Raw genomic sequence first — 20,942 nt, forward strand, 5'->3', positions numbered from 1 at the left:
GGCGCCACTCCATTTTCCGTGGACGACCCTCTTCGTCCAGGGTTCGCTGAACTTTCGCAGCCAGATCAGGTCGTGCCTTCCTTAACGTATGCAAGTATAACCTTTCGGCTTCCTCCAGGCCGCGCAATCGCTGAACCCTGCGCTTTTGTGAACGACTGAGTCCATCAGGGCACCACCTTGGCCGGTGGTACCTGTCTTCTTCTTCTTGTCCCTCGTCTTCTGAATCCTTGAGATCTGCCCACCGAGGGGACTCAGCGCGTTTGCTTTGTGGCGGGAGAGGCCCTAAGCGCTTGAACACAGACACGTTGGCTGCCTCCTTCTTCTTCTGGTTGCATTCTGGGCAATTGCCGATTGTTGGCAATCGGCTCATTCCTGAATCCCAGCAGTGTCTGAACAAGGGGCAGTCCCAGTGCCTGTCGTTGTTGTCTTGCTCCCTTGATTTTTCTGTGGCACGGCGCTCGTGCTCCTCCTCATCGCGATCATGCCGACGATGTCTTCTGGCTTCTCTAGCCAGACGATCTCTTTCATCCTCATCGCTGGATCGTCGGCGTTGGTCATACTGACTCACATATTTGTTGAGGAGGTGATCAGAGAGGGGTCGCTGATATCTTATGTTCTTCACTTCTCCCTCTGTGACGTAGCGCTTGCCATCATGACGGAGCCGATCGCGTGGAGCGGCCCCCTCTGTGTCCTTGCTACGAGAGCAGCTGCCCTCGTCTCCATCCTTGCCAGAGTGGTGCCCAGGTCCTACCATGTTGATGCTGAACGAGGATCCTGGCTGGCAACCTTCAGGGTAAGTGCATTCTACCATGTTAACGGCGGGGAAGGGTTGGGTGTCGACCTTCATGGCGTACTGATTGAAAATCAGACGCCCTTTTTCTATCGCCGCTTGGATGTGTTGACGCCACACCCTGCAGTCGTTGGTGGCATGGGAGAGCGAATTGTGCCATTTGCAGTATGGCTTTCCGTTCAGCTCTTGCACCGTGGGGAATTTGAGACCTTCGGGAATCGTCAACTGCTTCTCCTTGAGCAGGAGGTCGAAGATTTGCTCAGTTTTGGTCACGTCAAAATCAAACCCCCGGGGCGGGCCTGGTGGCTTTACCCATTTGCAGGACACGGGGGTTCCTCCCCGAGTCCATTCAGCCACTGCTACCTCTTGATCTCCCGCAGAAACTTCGTCTTCCTCTGCATCGACCAGGACTACTGCACGCTTGAATTTGTCCTGGTACAGGTCCGGGTGGCGCTGTTCATATGCCGACAGTTTCTGAACCATGTGCGCCAGTGAGGGATAGTCTGCTTGGGAGGCCATGTCCTTGAGCGGTGTTGCGAGGCCCGCTACTGCCAACTCGACTGCTTCCTTTTCAGTTATACGAACCGAATAACATCGGTTCCTAAGATTCCTGAAGCGATGGATGTACTCTGTCACAGTTTCTCCACGCTTCTGACGTAGTTGTGCTAGATCGGCAATGCCGGACTCGGAAGCCTCTGAATGGTACTGCATATGGAACTGCTCTTCCAACTGCTTCCAAGTCCGGATGGAGTCTGGTGGCAACGAGGTGTACCACCCGAAAGCCGATCCCGTGAGGGACTGTGAGAAGAGCCTCACGCGTAGTTGATCCGACACTGAAGCCGGTCCTAGTTGTGCCAAATATCGGCCCACGTGCTCGATGGAGCTGGAACCATCTGATCCACTGAATTTGGAGAAATCAGGGAGCCGATATTTAGGTGGTAGCGGGATCATCTCGTAGTCGTCGGGGTACGGCTTGGAATAGCCGATTGCCCTCCTTTTCGGCACCATGCCGAACTGGTCTCTCAGTATGGTACTGATCTGATCCGCTGTGCTGGCTGCAGGAGTTGAACTCTGAATATTCACTGGGGTGGCGTATTTAGCCAGCCATGTTTGCTTTTCCAGCTCTGAGCCAACTGCAGGAGCTGAGCTCTGGAGGTTCGTCGGGGTGGCGTACTTAGTTAGCCACGTCTGCTTCTCAAGCTCTGTCGCTGACGTCCCTCCTGTTTTCCCAGAAGTCCCTGATGTTGTGGCCTGGTTTGTGAGTGCCCAGTTACCGCAATCTGGCATATACGTGCACGTGTACCCGTGAGGGATCTCCTTAGGCGCCTCAGGCAAGAACTGGTAGTCGCTAGGGTCACCACCGATCTTGTAGACGACGAATGCCGGTGAAGCCGGCACTTCTGGTGCTGCCAACGCATATGGCAGCGGTGGACGGGACTGGAGTGGCAACTCTCCTTGATGCGTCCCGAGAGCTGGTCCTGACGGCGAGTACTGGTGCCTCATGATCTCCTGGATCACGCGAAGAGCGACACGCTCCAACGTGTTGACCAGGTTCTCAGAGTGGCGGTGTAGCGAGTGAGCCACCAAGTAGTTGATCTCCTGCCGCAGGGACCTGGTGCGTTCTTCCGACGGGGCAGAGAGGTCTATCCCATCTAGTGCACCATTAGGCGAGAACCCCTTCCACCTGATGCCATGTGAACGGGTTCTGTGGAAAGAGCCGATGAGGTCGGCCTCGAGGATGACCTTGATCTCGTCATACTTCTTCTTGAGCTCATCGGTCAGATCCTCGTACGTGACTGGCGTGCCGTCCGCCATCTCAGATGTAGATGGCGATGTGGTTGATGCAGAAGCTTGTCCCACCGGGCGTGCCAGAATGTGTTGACGTCCGAAACCCACCGGCGGGCAGCGACGGGCAACGCAGTAGAGCCGGGAACAACCTAGGGCTGCGGCTAGCCGAGGTCCCTCCGAGCGACGGCCCGCAAAGCCTTCTGGTACACACGTCCGATGCTGATGCAAGGGCGTGCCACCTGACCTATACCTGGTCAGGAAGGTGATGGAGATGCCTCGCTTAGTTTCCTGCATGGCATACACGTAAACATTAAATACGAGCCTCGATCGGCTCTCAGGTTATCCTGTGAATCGGCTCAAGGAGCCGATCCACCCATGATTCGTACGAGGTGCACGAATATATGGTGGTCCTGCTTGATCAAGATAAAGCTAATGAGATCTACGACGATCTGGGGTTTTCACCGCATAATCGGATCATCCTACTCACGATTGGGCCTCGCGGCCACGCACGGTGATCGTAAGCCGATCCTAGATAGGGCCTAAAAACCAACACGAGGTTGATCCCCGGAACATCCTGTCTAGGACTAGCAAACGACACCCTACGTGCCGCTGGATCCTCCAACCCTTTGTAAGGCCTAACTATTGCAGATATTAAACTAATCCTCGATGAATGAGGAGCGATCGTAACGGATCGGATCTACTAAATAAAGATCAAGCGGGGTGCCGCCCCCACACCTGGATAGGTGTGAGGGCGGCTAGATATGCAAGGGTTGCACTACGATAGCATGTTACGCGAAGAACTATGCTAACCCTAACACATCTATGATAACTACGTTGCTCGCCATCAACAAGGCTTCAGTACGAGCAACACATGAACAACGTGGAGCTTGTGCTGCCTAGATCGCAAGATGCGATCTAGGCAGCATGTTGCTTACCGGTAGAAACCCTCGAGATGAAGGAGTTGGCGATGCGCCGAGATTGATTTGGTTGGTTGAACGTTGGTTGTTGTTTATTCCATAAACCCTAGGTACATATTTATAGTCCAGGGGACTTTCTAACGTGGGAATAATCCCCACCGTGCACGATACAGACTCTAACTTTTAATCTAAGATACAATCTACCATAATTAAAGATACACGGGCAATCTAGCCCAAACTCTTCGTGCAAGGCCGCTTCAGAGATCTTCCACGTGTAATCTTCCAAGCCCATCTCCCTTACAGCCCACCTCCTGATTTGGCCAAAATCTGGTGATAACACCACCTCCTATATAAGGGGGAGTCGAGGGACAAAGAAGGAATCGAATTTACTGTCAACACAACCCCAGTTTCATATTCGTCGAGTACTTTTCGGCTGAAACCTTCGAGATCTACTTGCCCTCTACATCCAACTAAACCCTAGTCTACAATCCGTTGGCATTGACAAGTTAATACCTTGTCAATTGGCACCGTCTGTGGGATTTAGAGGCGACAAGGAGCTGATCTCGATGGCACATTCAAGATCGTCAACTTCGTCGATAGCAAGCAACATCATGGACAGAGGTAAACAGATCGAAACTGGTCTTGTTGATTTTGTTCCTCACCCGCCCTCCCGTTTGGATGCATATGCGTATCTGGAGGAGCCCATGGAGATGACGTTTGGAGAGTTCCACTTCTGCGTCGAGAAGGAAGGATCATATTGTCTCGAAATTCCGATCTCGTCGGGATTATCGGCGGTCGATCCCGATATTTCAGACTCGGCATCGTCAACAGAGTCAAGCGATGGAGAAATTTCGTCGCCACGCTTCATCAGCACCCGGGCAAGTGAAAAGCTCGCCAAGATCTTCAGCAACATATCCTTCGGGTCATCTGCGGACTCCGATATAAGCAATGACTCGAGCGATATCGATAGTTTCAACTTCATCGACAGATCCACATCTGTGGGCAAGGTCTTCACTAATCTATATGATGGTGTCACCAAACCCAACAAAGTTCAGAATCCAAAATATTATCAGATCTACGCAATTGGAGAACCAAGCCGGTCAGAACCAGCGACGTCAGAGGCTTTCGACGATGCGCGAAATCCGTATGTCGATCCCGCAGATCTCAAGCGAGGTTTGGGAACAAAATATATCGGACCAGGAACACGAGAGATGGTACGATTTCCGCAGGAAGTGTGGGATCGAGTCGCCAGAGCTATCGATGGTACAGAACCAATGACCATTACGGCGACACCTGAGGAGTTACAAGCATATCAATATAAGCTCGCACGTACCAGAAGAGAGCTCGAGAAGCAGAAAATCGAGTTGGACAGGAGGCAGGAAGCAGCTTCCGCGTCAAGCAGGCGAAGAGCTGAACTAAGCCAACACTCAAGAACTTCGGGAGATAGCCACAGAGAAACTCGAAGGAGAGCAAGATCTCGGCTGCAAAATATACCCGAAGCAGAAAGAGAGACTTTGATCCAAAACCTCGATATGTCTTTCATGTCAATCGACACGAGGGGGAATATTATTCCAAAAACACCGAAAGCAGGATACATGGCAACGCAAGCTTTCATCCTAGCGTCAAGGCCACCTCCCGGAGATCCAAGAGAAGCGTTGTATAACATGGCCATGGCAGGATGTGGGGCCATGGGAGCAGCGTTCGCAGCTACACCTCCCGAAGGAACTGCAAGGCAAAATAGTCCAAGACCTACTGCAGCAGTGCAAGGTCCACCGAGAGCAAGTGGAGGTAGAGACACAACGACTCAGGCCAGATTGGATAGAGCGCGACAAGAAAGAAGGGACCATCGGCACTCACCAGAAGTTGCTGAGGAAGATATGTGTGGACTCCCGTGTTTTACGAGACGAGTTCGAAAAACTCGAGTCCCGTCAGGATTCAAGTTACCCGATAGTTTCAAGAAATTCGATGGCCTGCAAGATCCTGAGGATTGGCTAGTCGACTATCTAGAGACGGTGAAATTGATAGGTGGCACTAGGGCAACAGCAATGCAGAGTATTCAGATACACCTGAGTGGAGCCGCAAGATCCTGGATAAAGAAACTCCCTACAGGATCCATCGACAGCTGGGACAGTTTTGAGGATGTGTTCGTCAAGAACTTCCGATCAACTTGCAAAAAACCAGCATCACTTGAAGAGCTGAGGCCGTGTCGACAAAAACATGATGAATCAATGAGAAAGTATATCCAAAGGTGGAATATCATCAAAAACCCGGCAGAGAACATATCTGACGAGAGAGCAATAGATGCGTTTGTGGCAGGAATTCGGCGAGGATATTTCGTCGAGGACTTGGGCAGAACTAACCCAAGGACAGTGTCAGCATTGATGGAGATAGTAAACAGATGGGCAGACGGAGAAGATGTTGTTCACAATAAACGACACAGGTCACCAGAGGAGGACCGTAGCCGAAACTTTCAAAATAGAAGGCGATTTTCTCGGCAGTTCTCGAGTTACGATGCCCCTGGCCAAATATCGGCTGGTTTTCAGGGAAACAACGGAGGAAGAAATAGAGACGAATATCAAAGAAGTAATGAGCAGCGAGGCGACAACAGAGATGATTCTCGAAATAACAGGCAAAATAGCGGGTCAAGGTTTCAAAGACCTTTCGTAACTCCCGAAGATATGATGAACGGGCCATGCCAGATGCATTTTTATCTCGACAACAATGGCAGAAGGCAGTCAGGACATCTGCAGAAGGACTGCCGTAATTTTCAAGCAATGCTGCGAGTAGCAGGGATAGCCAATGCTCAAGCAGCAAATAGAAACCTTCAAGGGCCTAGGAGTGAGATCCACCTACCACCTCCTCCCGCGATCACGGACGAAAATCGACATCAGCTCAGAATAGCGGCAGCACCACAACCACCTCCATATGTCGATCCTAACAATAATGGCGCAGTCTCGATGATTCAGAAAGCTAGGCCTTCTAACAGGGCTCAAAAGGTAATCTCGCGGCAAGTGTTTATGGCAGAGAAGATGCCTCCACCAACGGTTGAGTACCTAAATTGGTCAGGGCAAGACATTGGCTTCACAATAGCGGATCACCCGCAGCAAGTTCCTCGACCAGGGCAGTCAGCACTTATCCTACCGGCAGTAATCGCAGGATTCGATGTATCTCGAGTGTTTATAGATGGCGGCAGTAGCTTAAACCTTATGTACGCAGATACGCTAAGGAAGATGAATATCTCCCTAGCAAATTTGAAACCAACCGACACACGTTTTCATGGCATCACACCAGAAAGGCAAGCTACCCATTGGGGAGGATCAATCTCGACGTTCAGTTTGGGACCCGAGAAAACTACAGGATAGAAAGGTTGGAATTCGAAGTTGTGGATTTCCCGTCGCAGTATCACGCTTTGTTGGGACGACCAGCATATGCCAGGTTTATGGAGGTACCACATTACACATACCTGCTTTGGAGGTTGCCTGGGCCCAAGGGACCAATCACAGTCAAAGGAAGCTTCGCGCTAGCCGATAAATGTGACAAAGATTTTCATCGACTATCAGAAACTTTTGGGATGCAAGCAGAGTACGCAGCGTCAAGGCTCATGACTGATTATGATGTGCTGCCAGATGTAGGGAGGCCCAACAAGGAATCAACCTTCAACACCGCAAAAGATTCTAAGGAAGTGCAGATCCACCCGACAGATCCAAAGAAAACGACGTCCATCGCGACAAACATGGACCTCGCATAGGAAAGCGCGCTCGTCGAGTTCCTCCGTGAGCACTGGAAAATCTTCGCATGGTGTCCAGCTGACATGCCAGGAGTACCCAGGGAACTTGCCGAGCACCACCTAAACTTGGATCCAATAGCGAGACCAATCAAACAACCTTTGCGGCGTTTTTCGGAACCAAACCGCAAAGCCATGCTGTCAGAAATTGATCGACTCAGAGAAGCCGGTTTCATTAAAGAGATATCTACAGAGGCCACTTGGGTAGCTAACCCAGTGATGTTGCCGAAGAAAAACACGAAAGTCCTTCGCATGTGTGTCGACTTTACGTGCCTCAATAAACATTGTCCAAAGGATCACTTTCCCCTCCCAAGGATCGATCAAATTATCGACTCCACGGCAGGATGCGAACGTCTTTCCTTCTTGGACGCATATTCTGGTTACAACCAGATCAGATTAAAAGAAGATGACGAAGCCAAGACAGCGTTCATCACACCGTATGGCGTGTTTTGTTACAGAACAATGCCTTTCGGTCTGAAAAATGCGGGAGCAACATATCAGCGGATGATGCAGAAGTGCTTAGCAACACAGATTGGGAAAAATGTACAAGTATACATTGACGATGTCATCATAACATCAAAAAAGGGGGCAACGTTAATCGAGGATTTGAAGGAAACCTTCGACAACCTCGACAAATTTTGTCTCAAACTAAATCCGACGAAGTGTTCTTTCGGCGTTCCTGCGGGAGAACTTCTTGGGTTCCTAGTCTCAGCAAGAGGGATTGAAGCAAATCCCGAAAAAATCCAAGCTATCGAAACAATGAGGAAACCAACAAAGTTGAAGGAAATACAGCAATTAACTGGGCGAGTCGCAGCTTTAAGCAGATTTGTCGCCAGGCTAGGAGAAAAGGTGCTACCGTTCTATGCCTTAATCAAACAAGGAGAGAAGTTCCAGTGGAACGAAGAGGCCGATAGAGCCTTCGAGGATCTCAAACGGACAATTTTGACACCACCAATTTTGGTGGCGCCAAAAGAGAAGGAACCACTCCTGTTGTACATTGCGGCTACACCCCAAGTGGTCAGTACGGCGCTAGTTGTCGAAATAGAAGAAGAAGGAAAACTCCATGGAGTGCAGAGACTGGTATACTTCATCAGTGAAGTTTTATCGCCGTCAAAATAGCGGTACCCGCAGTACCAGAAGCTAGCATACGGAGTGTTTACAACCGCAATAAAATTGCGGCACTATTTTTCGGCGCATCCGATAATAGTGGTTAACGAGGCGCCTCTATCCAATATACTAAACAATCCATAAGCTACAGGTCGTGTCTCCCTTTGGGGAATAGAACTTTCCCCTCGGGACATCACGTATGAAAAAACAAAAGCAATAAAGTCGCAAATTCTGCCAGATTTCATCGCAGAGTGGATGGAGTTACAAAACACAGGACCCCCGGATCTATCGAGAACCTGGACTATGAACTTCGACGGGTCCAAGAGGTTAGAGGGAGCTAGAGCAGGCGTGATACTCATATCACCGGAAGGCGACAAATTAAAATATGTCTTACGGATGACGTTCCCAAACGCGTCTAATAATGAGGCAGAATACGAAGCTCTTATACATGGGATGAAGATGGCGAAGGCTTGTGGTGCAACTCGACTAAAAATCTTTGGCGACTCACAGTTGGTGGCCCAACAAGTCATGAATCAATGTGATGCAGTCAATGACAGCATGGTGGCGTACAAGGAAATGTATAATGAGTTGGAGAAACTGTTTGATGGCTGCGAGGTAAACCACATCAGCAGGTTAAGCAATGACGAAGCCGATGTTTTTGCAAACATCGGGTCGCAGTGTCTCGCGATTCCGCCAGGTGTCTTCTGGGAAGAGATAACAGAGAGATCCACAAAGCCGAAGAAATCAAAAAAGAAAGAGAAGGATGAAAAATCCTAGGGGGCTGCGCAAGAAACATTGGAAGAAGAAGAGGAACAGGATCTAGTACTGATGGTACAAATCCCATGGATGCAGGCGTACATATCATACATCCTAAGGAAAACAATACCCGACGATCCAGTTGAAGCAAGGCGAGTTATTAGGCGTTCCAAAGCTTTCACTGTGATCAAAGGAGAGTTATACAAACGAAATATCTCGGGTGTGTTACAAAGATGCGTTACACCCGAAGAAGGAAGGGTAATTCTGAAGGAAGTACACGAAGGAGTATGCGGTCATCACGCAAGTAGCCGAGCTATCGCAGCCAAGGTTTTTCGAGCTGGATTTTACTGGTTGACAGCAATTGAGGACGCGAAGGAGATAGTGCGAACTTGTGACGCGTGCCAGAGATTTGCCGCAAAACCTCATTCTCCGGCAGCAGAATTGATGCCAATACCCTTATCTTGGCCTTTTGCTCAGTGGGGTCTCGATATGGTGGGAAAGTTACATAAAGCCTCGCCAGGAGGATACGAGTATATGCTCGTGGCTGTCGACAAATTCACCAAATGGATAGAAGCAAAGCCGATAAATTCACCAGATGCAGCATCAGCAATAAAATTCGTGAAGAGCATTGTCTTTCGGTTTGGAGTACCTCATAGCATCGTCACGGACAATGGCAGTAACTTCACATCCAAGGAATTCAAGGCATACTGTGCAGAGGTAGGCATCAAATTGCACTTCGCGTCAGTCGCGCATCCTCAAACCAATGGCCAAGTCGAGAAAGCCAATGGTATCATCTGCAATGGCATCAAGAAGCGGTTGTTAGGGCCACTGGAAAAAGCTCGACATACTTGGCCAGAGGAGCTGCCAAGTGTGTTATGGAGCATCCGAACAACACCAAATACAGCGACACAGGAGACTCCGTTTTTCCTGGTCCATGGAGCAGAGGCAGTACTGCTGATAGAAATAGAGCACGACTCTCCGAGAGTCACGGAATACAATGAAGAAGTTTCCAGGAGAGCATTGGAAGACGACATCGACGCACTCGATGAAGCTCGAGATGAAGTATTGTCAAGGGTCACTAAATATCAGCAAGATCTGAAAAACTACCACAGTCGACGTTTGCGACCAAGATCCTTTCAGGTTGGAGACTTAGTTCTGCGACTCAATCAAGATCGTACTGAAAAACTCGAGTCGCCATGGCTTGGCCCTTACGTCGTCACAGAAGTAATCGAAGGAGGAGCATACATGATCAAGGATAAAAAGACAGGGACTCCCGAGAAAAACCCCTGGAACGTAGCGCAGCTAAGGCCTTTCTACGCTTAGTGCCGAAATATAGCCCTCCTTTGTAAAGCTACAATGTACTGAAACGCCCGCGAGTTTTCAGACGCACTCTTTTCCTTTTTCGGGGCACCGAGTGGGGCCAGAGAAGGTTTTTAATGAGGCGGGCTCGCGGTGCTACAATATAATAAAGATAGTGGAGATATATATCGTTTCCTTTGACATGCTCGGGGGCTTACTCCTTGAAGTTACAATATATATACAATATAGATGAATCTAATTGACAAAGATATTTCGCCTTGGTACCAAATACCTCACTAGATAAAAATAAGATACAAAATAGCAATCAAAACAGAACAAAAACACTCGGGGGCTAGTACCCGCAAATATAGTATATTCAGTAAGAATTCGGTTGCCTTGGTCTAAAACCTCGCATACACAATAAAGAGATCCGCCATCGAAACACTCGGGGGCTTGATGAAGAAAAATAAATACATTTGTTTGCTTTACAATATAGAATATGTCTACAACATACAAGATACAATTCTGGAGAAGATTCGACAAGCTACAAGAAAAAATATCAATTCATGCCTAATATACTATCTATGGATAGTCCTTTGTTATTTGCAGCAGTTGTCGTATGTTCAGCATAGCTACCTTTGATAAAAAATTCGGAGTCTATCCGAAGAAGTTCATCCATCATTTCTTCGGTTACAGGAGTCACAATATCATTGATTTTGTTGATGTTCCTTTTTCGTTTCGATTGCTTGGCCAGGCACTTGGAGACAATCGTCATCAGGTCTAATTTTCGGTAGCAGATCTGTATCATAATCATGGCGAATCTTGCTCCCGCGGACAATTGAGCTCGCACAAAGTTATGGATACGAGGAGCATCCCGAAATTTTTCCATCAACCCAAGAAGAGTGTCGGGTGCCTCGTTCCGAGGAAACATTGTCTTGTAAACCAAGGACAAGGTCCTGGTGCAGAAATCAAGGAAGTCGCGAACCTGACAGGCGCGGTCTTGAAACCTGACAATCTGTCGGGTACGCTCTGGAGTGGCCCAGAAAAGAGAAACATGGTCAAGAGAAAGGTTAACAAGGAGATTTGTCCTTGTGTTTACCCTTTCATCTTCAGCAGCAACGTCGAGAAAGGAACCTATTTGGCGACAGCACAAGAGTTTCAAAAAAGAAATAGCGGGGAAACAGAAGGAGTCTTGGTTTGCAAAAGCATACCTGACATATCCGCACTGGCTTCATTCATCAAATCAAGCATAAAATTTTCTCGAGTGGTCGCTTTTCAGCTTCAGAAAGAGCGGCTTCCTTGGCAGCTATGGCATCTTGAGCCTGTTGAAGTGCAATTTTCTCTCTCTCGGATGATTTGCGAGACTGCTCCATTATCATAAGTGATTGTTTCTTCAGAGACTGGATCTGTTGGCGAAGTTCTTCCAAGTCTTCTGCCGAATTTTTATTCGATGAATCTTCAATACGTTCGACAGCAACAGGTGCCTTCTTCAAACGGGACGACGCAGGTAACACATCAGAAGGACGAGGAGTTGCAGAATAGTTGTCAAAAATCAAAGAAATGGCTCGACATCAATTATCAAGCAAAGATAGATTTTCATTGATTCTCAAAGTATGTACATTGCTATTACAAAAGAAGGGTCCCTAATGGACTATTGAAGCAGCTGTCGCTAAAACTAACTAGGGCGACACCGTCAAAAGACAGAAAAAACTAAAAGAGAGGACAGGGTGGTCTACTTGACCTCCGGCTTGGATGAGCTTGGAGCAGGAGTTGGCTTAACACCAAGGAAGGAAAGGATTGGTTTTGAAGGAGGCTTGGCAGCTCTAATTAGAGATTGCCATTTCTTCGTTTCCATCTCCCCTATGTCGCCAACCTTGGTCCAGTCGACGTTTTGCTGGCTATTAGCAACCAGCGCGATGGTGCCTTCAACGCCAATCTTCAGGCCCTCTTGGCGAAGTTTGAGCCCAAGATCTTCCGGCACGTTGAAGGCTTTGGCAAGAGCGACGAAGGTGTTGGGCTCAACTTTCTTCGGGAAGAAGTAGGGGAAAAGCTTCGACAGACCTGCCTCAGCGTCAGCAAGGCCTTCGCGTGCTTCATCCCCATGAATTTCAAGAAGAGTCAGCGCGTCGAGCAGCTCGTCGCCTTCAGGACCATCCACTTCATAGTCCTGATGAGTTCTCCCTGAAGACAAAACAAAGGATAGCTCGTAAATAACATGCTCGGAAAATATGAAGTAACCCGAGAAAAACAGCAGGGATCAAAGCACTTACTAACAAAATGTCGACTCTGCGACTCCAGGCAAGTGAGGATTTGTGTCTCTCGAGCAGATTGTTGTTCTATATTCTTGCTCAAAGAGTTTTCCGGGTCATGAAGTCTTTTTCGAAGATCTTCGACAGCGGTAGCATCGGCTTCAGCTTTCTTACGTGCCTTTTCGCTCTGCTCCAACTTGGTAGCAAGAGCGTTAGCACGTTTATTGGCTTCCGCAAGTTCTCCTGGCAAAATAAGCGACAATCAAATATTATGACAAAATAGTGGAGTGCATGCAGCAAAGGAGGCGGAAGAAGACGGTACCTTCCAGCTTTTTGGTGTGGTCACGATACCCGACGAATTGGGTACCGAGACGGATAAATTCCTTCATTAAAGGCTGAAGAGAGGACCAAAAGAAAAAGAAGTCAATACAGCTAGTCTAGATTCAACAACATATCGCAAGAAACAAAGGAGAGATGAAAGTACTGAAAGGCTCGGAACATGAACAAAAAAGATAAGACTGAAACACTTACGTCATCTAATGAAGGTGTCAAAGAGTTGCCAGGGAACAGGATGGGTTCCTTGGATGGCTCGACCCTTGCCCTCTTTGGCGAAGGGGCACGGGGGCTTGCAGGTGGAGTCGAATGCTCGACGTTTTGCTGAGGAGGCGAAGTTTCATCCCCATCATGCTGAGCTTCGGACACAACCAAAGTATGCGACGTACTCGTTCGAGCAGCCGCGTCAATAGGTTGTTCTTCTTCCTCGTCACCACTACAATAAAAATGGCGACAGTATAAGAAGCAAAAGGTATAAAAAACGTCAAAGAGCAAAAATTAAGGAGTAAGGAATAACTTACGAGCTGACGAGGGCATCGGTGTATGGATTGAAAGCTGCCTTCCCATCTGAAGGATCAGCTTCTTCGGCTTTGGAGGTGCCGGAATCTTTGGCTTCATCCCTTTTCCTCTTGTTCTTTGGAGAAGCAGGAGGAGGGGAGTGTGTCGAAGCAGTGGCTTCAGACTCAGCATCTTTTTCAGAAGAAGCCGCGGATCTGTGAGAATCCGCGACTTCACTATCAGGGCGCGAGGTGCCTTGGTTGTCATCATCGACAACGGTACGGTCTTCGACTTCTCCACCCTCAGGAAGAGGAGGAAGAGAAGTGAGAGAGGGATGATTCTGAGAAAAAGAAAGAGTGTCAATAAAAAAAAGGGGAAGTTATGCAAAAAAAGCTAGCAAGATAGTAGTCGATAAATAATAAAACTCGAGGAGACAATATAGCAACCAAAAGGAAAAATTACCTCGGGAAGGGGATTGGCGCCACTATATGGCGCAATGCGGCAAGAAGTTGGAATGCTGTCCTTCTTGCTCAGTTTTGACATCCTTCGGATCAGTTTCTCAAAGTCCTTCAAAGGAAGGTCCTTGGAAATTCTCTCGACGTCTTCATCACCAGCATACATCCAAAGGGGATTTTTGCGAGCTTGCAGCGGCTGCACTCTAATCCTAAGGAAGTATGTTGTGATCTGGATACCCAAAAATTCCTTGCCGCGGGTGTTCTGGAGCTCACGGATGCGAGACATCAGCGCCTCTGTCGCCAATTTCTCTTCTTCGGTAGCTTCAGCATCCCAGGATCGGCGGCGAAGAATCTTGGTTTTTCCGTCAAAGGGTGCAATGTTGTACTCCACTGAATCAGAGCTTTCCTCATGAATATAGAGCCACCTCTTGCGCCACCCTTGGACAGAATCGGGGAATTTGACATCGAAGTATTCGACGTCAGGACGAACACAGATAACGACGCCGCCGATGTTATAGGCGACGCCGTGGACGCCATTACGACGGATGCAGAAAATGCGCTTCCACAGAGCCCAATTAGGATGGACTCCGAGGAAGCACTCACACAGTGTGATAAAAATCGACACGTGGAGAATGGAATTGGGCGTCAGCTGATGTAGCTGAAGCCCATAAACAGAAAGAAGACCACGGAGAAATTCGTGGATTGGGGGAGAAAGACCGCGGATCAGATGGTCAACAAAACTGACCCGATATTCCATTGGAGGTGATGGGTAGCTTTCCTCGGAGGGGAAGCGCAGCGTGTTCTCCTTCTTGAAGAACCCCAACTTCTTCAGCAGGTTCATATCTTGATTGGAGATTTTGGATCTCTCCCACTCCAGATCTTCGGCGGACATCTTCGACTCCGGAGTGTTGTGCCTGGTCAAACGGATGCGAGGCGGCATCAATGAGCTTGGTGCGCGAAGGGTGTGAGTTTGGCTGGGCGCTTGAAGCAAGGAGAGTAATGGAGGATCTTGCAGAGGAGAAGCAGAGGTGCGGCGTGAGCGAAAGGGCTAGAGGAGGAAGACGATACCTTTATATAGAGGTGCGGCGAACCGTCACGCCGTTGGATCAAAAGATTGCGGGACAGATGGTGTACACGTGGACAAGGGGTAAAAAGTAATTTCCTATATACGAGAAAGCACAGCAGCTACAGTACGTGCGCCAGGAAAAGCGGAGGACGTGTGTCCCCCACTTGCGCGACGTGTCAAACTGGCGCGAAATTTGGGCCCACAAGACAGAGGGAGAGAAGTTCTCGCGTTTTCCCGATACAGTGATCGTGGCTATCATCACCAATGATGTCACCTTGGCAAGAGAAAATCTTGGATACGAAGGTTTGAAAGAATGGCGACAACACAAGATTGTTTCGAGAGCTTTTGAACAAATACAAGTTTTTGCCCAAATGCTCGGGGGCTACTTTGAGAAAAAGAAAAATTCGAGTATGACAAAATAGAAATGTCGAGAGCCTATGACCAAATGCAAGCATTTGCTCATAGCCTCGGGGGCTACTCCCATCGGGAGCGCTGGTCGCGCACCCGATAAATATATAAAAAAAAAGAATTCGAGAAAAATAAAAATACATTGATATGAGGCAATAAAGTGTTGAGCCTACAACCAAGTTCTTGGCTGTAGCCTCGGGGGCTACTCCTATCGGGAACGCTGTTCGCGTGCCCGATGAAATTAAAAAAAAGTGAGCATATTTCGAGTTATACAAATAACTCGACATATACTCCCATCGGGAAGGCAAAATAAGTCATATGTTGACTCGATAAAATGTGCTATTCCAGCAGCCGAAAACGCACTCGACAATATATTCTCAGAGCGCCAAAGTAGCGAATAACCTCTGAATGCCGCAAAACATTGCGAAGGTAAGACCCCAGATCCGTTCTGCGTGGCGTAGCGCCGTCTCTGACGTCGGTTTGCTACTTTTTTCCGTATCAACAGATACGAAGAAAAATCCTAACGGACGCGTTAGGTACCCGATAAAATATGACTGGGACTCGACAGAATGGTAAGACCTTAAGCGGCACCTGTCGAAGTTTACACCGGTATCCCGAGATCATGTCCAGGGACGTGATCTTGAAGTAGGTTTTTGCGGATTGCCACTAGAGCAGTTAACTAGTACCTGATCCATCAGATGAACTAGCCCCAACTACCATTATCCCTGTACAATATAGAATTGCGTATCTAAAAATATGTGATGAATTTGGCAGATGTATTGAATGATTAAGGTTGGAGAGTTTCCCTGACTCTGCGATTCAAGCAAAACCTCGGGGGCTACTGACATAGGCATACCCTATGGGTCTGCCGAAGATGGTACCCGGGGTTTACTTAAGGCCCACGACCCGAAGAATAAGAAGATTCGGAAGCCCAAGATGCTATTAAGAAAAGCTAGAGTTGTATTAGGAAACGATACTTGTAATCTTGCGGGACGGGTCAGAAACCCTCCCGGACTCTGTAAACTTGTGTATTACGAAACCCTCGGCTCCACCTCCTATATAAGGGGGAGTCGAGGGACAAAGAAGGAATCTAATTTACCGTCAACACAACCCTAGTTTCATATTCGTCGAGTACTTTTCGGCTGAAACCTTCGAGATCTACTTGCCCTCTACATCCAACTAAACCCTAGTCTACAATACGTAGGCATTGACAAGTTAATACCTTGTCAGCGCGGGGGCTTCCGACCATCACGAGGAAGAAGGATGGGAGGCGCTTGGAGGATCCTCCTTGGATTGGATTGATCTGTCAGAGATAAAAGGAGAAGGTCAAAACATTTACCGTTCAAAGAAAAAGAGGGTCTACAAGACCAACGTCCAGGAGGACCTTATATGTATGTGACTTATCTCCTAAACGCCCTGATCGGGGCACCTCAACCAAAAAATGGTTCAGCCCTCCCCCCACCCACACACACCCCCCGTCTGCCCCGTTGCATGCACGGGAAGCACGTGGCGGCTGTGTGATCTATAAAGTTAGTCCCTAGCCTCGCTGCTCCCCAAAATCTCCTGAGAATAACAAAGGACGCAGTAAGCGCACAAGTAGTGGGAAGGTTGGAACCTCGCGTGTTGTACCAAGGCAGTGTTGGTGGCGGCCAGAGGGGATCAGGAGGATCCCAAGATCATCCACAACCTCGCTGCTTCACGCTTGCAACAAGCTGGTGACGATGGAAAGTCCATCGCCCCATAATAATCATTCATCCTTCTCTGTTGGTGTTCATTAGTTGTTATGCATGCTGTAATTTGTATCCTATACCAGGGGTAATGTTTTGTTCTAACAATGATATCAGGGGCCTACTTTTGCTAGCAGTAGAACCCTAGTTTGATCTACATCATGTTATTAGGCAAGTATGTTAATGCTTCGCCCTCGGATTAGCCCCTCTTGTGCATGTTTAGCACTTATGCCGGCTCTAATGGTCCTCTAAACTTGTCCACGGTTGCCTCGTCAAGATTTCTAGCTTCAATCCACGGCCCCTGGCGGAACATCTCCCAAAGGAGGCAGCCATACATGGACTCGTATGGATCATGTGATTTCTTGGCTCTTCCCCTGCTTCTGGAGTGCTTTTTGGTGACGCCGGTGGCGGCGGAGGACGCCGTGGTCTGCTCCTGCACAAAGTTGTACTTCTATAGATCAATTTCTCTAAGAAAAATTCAAGTACTTAATTAAGTTTTACGGTGTGAGGCACAGTTGACAACAGTACAATAAGTTCTACGAAAGAAAACCCATAAAAGTAAGCTGGACACACTTGCATGTATTGACTGACCAATAAGCTTAAGGTTTTTTTCACATGTGAATAGTTTCCCTCCGGTTTCAAGTAATTTTGTCAAAATTTTATGCGGTTGATGCGAGGTTAAAAATTCAAATGCTGAAGTTTTACAAAAGCTTTGCACGACCTGCTTGTGCGGTTTGGTCTGATGATGCGCTCATATATAGTAGCCCCTTCTTATCTAGAAAATGATTATCAAATTTTAGTGCATTGCCACCAAATATTTTGTGTGAACTACCAGGTTTGATTTATGAACGGTGAAATTCCAGAGAACGAATACACTTCCATTTCCATGTGACGTCCAAATATAAAAGAATTATTAGAATCAAATTGAGATCCTATTAGACTTGATTCAGAATCTAATTAAATGAACCGGATTCACAATCCTTAGGAGCCAAACTCTATAAGAGTCGGAACCGGACTCCTAGCAGCCTGCGGCGGCGGAATTCGGCTGAGGGCGGGGAAAATCAACAAGCTGGACCTGCTCTTTTATCGCCAACCCACAGACCCGTGCGATCGTAGCGACGGAATTAATCCTGCTTCGTCGACTCAATTGCTCCATCAGCACCCATCCTCAACCCCAACCCCAACCCCAACCCGTCCCTGCTCACCCTCGCAGGCGGCAATTACACAAATCAGATCTGCACCTCCGCCGATAACAACAATGAGCAGCGGATCCATATCAATGATCGCCGGCTCCTTTAACCCGCCCGCCATAACGGAGCTCAACGCCTCTGCAGGGGCCCTTCCCCCCTCGATCCTCCTGGATGCAAGGGTGTACATTGCCGACCGCAAAAACTCTACCACGGCCACACTCGATACATGCGAAGGACGCGAAATCCAGGTTACCATCCGCTTCGCCGCCCCGCCGGCTCTCTCCTACGTGTGCATCCACTGCCCTGGCTACACGGAGGCCGATTTCTCCAACGAGCCACGCGTCGTCCGCTCGGAGAAGCAGTTCCTTCTCCTGCACCTATCGCTGTGGGGCGCCGGGTTCGAGGAGCTGGTTGATGAATACTACATGTATCAGGCCATTCGCGGGAAACCTAAGCTATTCCCAATTCCGGACCTGGGTCCTAAGCTTCGGCATTTAATCTCGTTAGATGGTTTCGGCATATACCCCTGCGACAATGAAGAGTTTATCCTGGCTGGGCTGACGTACTTCGAGGGCGGGTATCAGCTCCGCTCCTACTCATCCGCGTCGAAAGCTTGGACCGCGAAACATGCTCACTTCGAGCTGGAGGGACTGCTGTCCGAGGAACGTATGCCGGTCGGGGCGGACAAGGTGATCCTGCTCGGAGGGAGCCTGCTGGGCTGGGTCGATCTCTGGAAGGGCATCCTGGTGTGCGACGTGCTCTGCCAGGATCCCCACCTCGCGGTGGGGTTCATCCCTCTACCCTTGAACCAGAACATGGACAATCATATATGCCCATGGTTCGTTCGGGACGTCGTCGCTTGCACCAACGGATCGCTCAAGTTCATCGAGATCGAACATCTTCTTTCGACACCTCCGCCGCCTGCAGCTTGCCAACAAAACGGGGCACCAACACCGGATGTGATGTACGATGAACCCTACTTTGTCACCCCTCTAGATGATTTGGAAACGGAGGAGCCGTGTAAGTTTGTCGGTTGGAAGGCCACTGTATGGAATAGGTCGCTTTCTGAAAACTGTTGGCGCAAGGGGTTTCAGGGTCATGGTGATGACATATTATTCTCGGTTGAGAAGCTTGCGGACCGCGATGTAATAGTCTCAACAGTGAGGAACTTGTTACCGGCTTTCCCGACACTGAGCATCCATGGTGACCATGTTGTTCACATGAGTTCCTCCGGGAGGTTGCACACTGGCGAGACGCACATGATTGCTATTGACATGAGTAATAATACGCTCAAGGCATTGGTGCCGCGTCCTCCTGTTGAAGCGGACGGCGACTGCCCCTACTTCCCCTGTGTGCTCTCAAATTATCTGAGCAACCATTCAGGTAATTTCAAATACTGTAGTTAACTTTCCGTAGTAAAGTAAAAAACAATACTACTATATGTTGTATTTAAAGCTCATCGCTTCGGAATGTCTGTGATTAGGGAGGAAACTAATAGTTGTCACAAGCTCATTATTTTAAAAGTGAAATTTTAAAGCGTGATGACTATCAACAGTACATGCAGTTTTGTGGATGTGATTTTTTGACACATACTAAATGTTACTTTTTCTGAATGTTGTGCATCCTCAGTGAACCCTCGTCCAGCATACCCATTGGTTAACACAGCATACTTTGGACCAATGGTGTATCCGTTTCCACGGAATGACTCACGTCTGATTCAGCCTCCATCCCACGTGAACCCTCATCCAGCATACCCATTGGTTAACACAGCATACTTTGGACCAATGGTGTATCCGTTTCCGCAGAATGACTCACGTCTGATTCAGCCTCCATCCCACGTGAACCCTCATCCATCATACTCAGTGGCTAACATAGCATCCTTTCGACCAATGGTGTATCCGTTTCCGCAGAATGATTCACGTCTGATTCAGCCTCCATCCCACGTGAACCCTCATCCAGCATACTCAGTGGCTAACATAGCATCCTTTCGACCAATGGTGCATTCAGTTCCACAGTTTCTACAGAATGACTTACGCCTGCTTCAGGCTCCATCGCAGGTTCTTGTCCCACAAGCACACTTCAGCACACCATCAATACCTCCTGCAGTGAGAGATACATTGTGAAGATATAAAACACACCTTATTTCAATGTGAAAAGGCAAGGAAAGTATGGAAATCTGCAAGACTGGAGAAATTGGTGTTTAGCGGGATCTAAGAGAAATTTGTGTAGCTACAAGGATTTGAACAATGTAGCGGGATCTTTCTTTTCGTTTTCTTTTAATGTGAAAAGGCAAGGAAAGTATGGAGATATGTAAGACTGGAGAAATTGGTGTAGCGGGATCTAAGAGAAATTGGTGTAGCTACAAGGATTTGATCAATGTAGCGGGATCTTTCTTTTCGTTTTGTTTTAATGTGAAAAGGCAAGGAAAGTATGCAGATCTTTAAGACTGGAGAAATTGGTGTAGCTACAAGGATTTGATCAATGTAGCGGGATCTTTCTTTTCGTTTTGTTTTAATGTGAAAAGGCAAGGAAAGTATGTACTCTATCCGGTCGTAAATAATCGACGCACAGTTGT

Source organism: Lolium perenne, chromosome 3, assembly GCF_019359855.2.
Source record: "Lolium perenne isolate Kyuss_39 chromosome 3, Kyuss_2.0, whole genome shotgun sequence".
Classification (NCBI taxonomy): domain Eukaryota; kingdom Viridiplantae; phylum Streptophyta; class Magnoliopsida; order Poales; family Poaceae; genus Lolium; species Lolium perenne.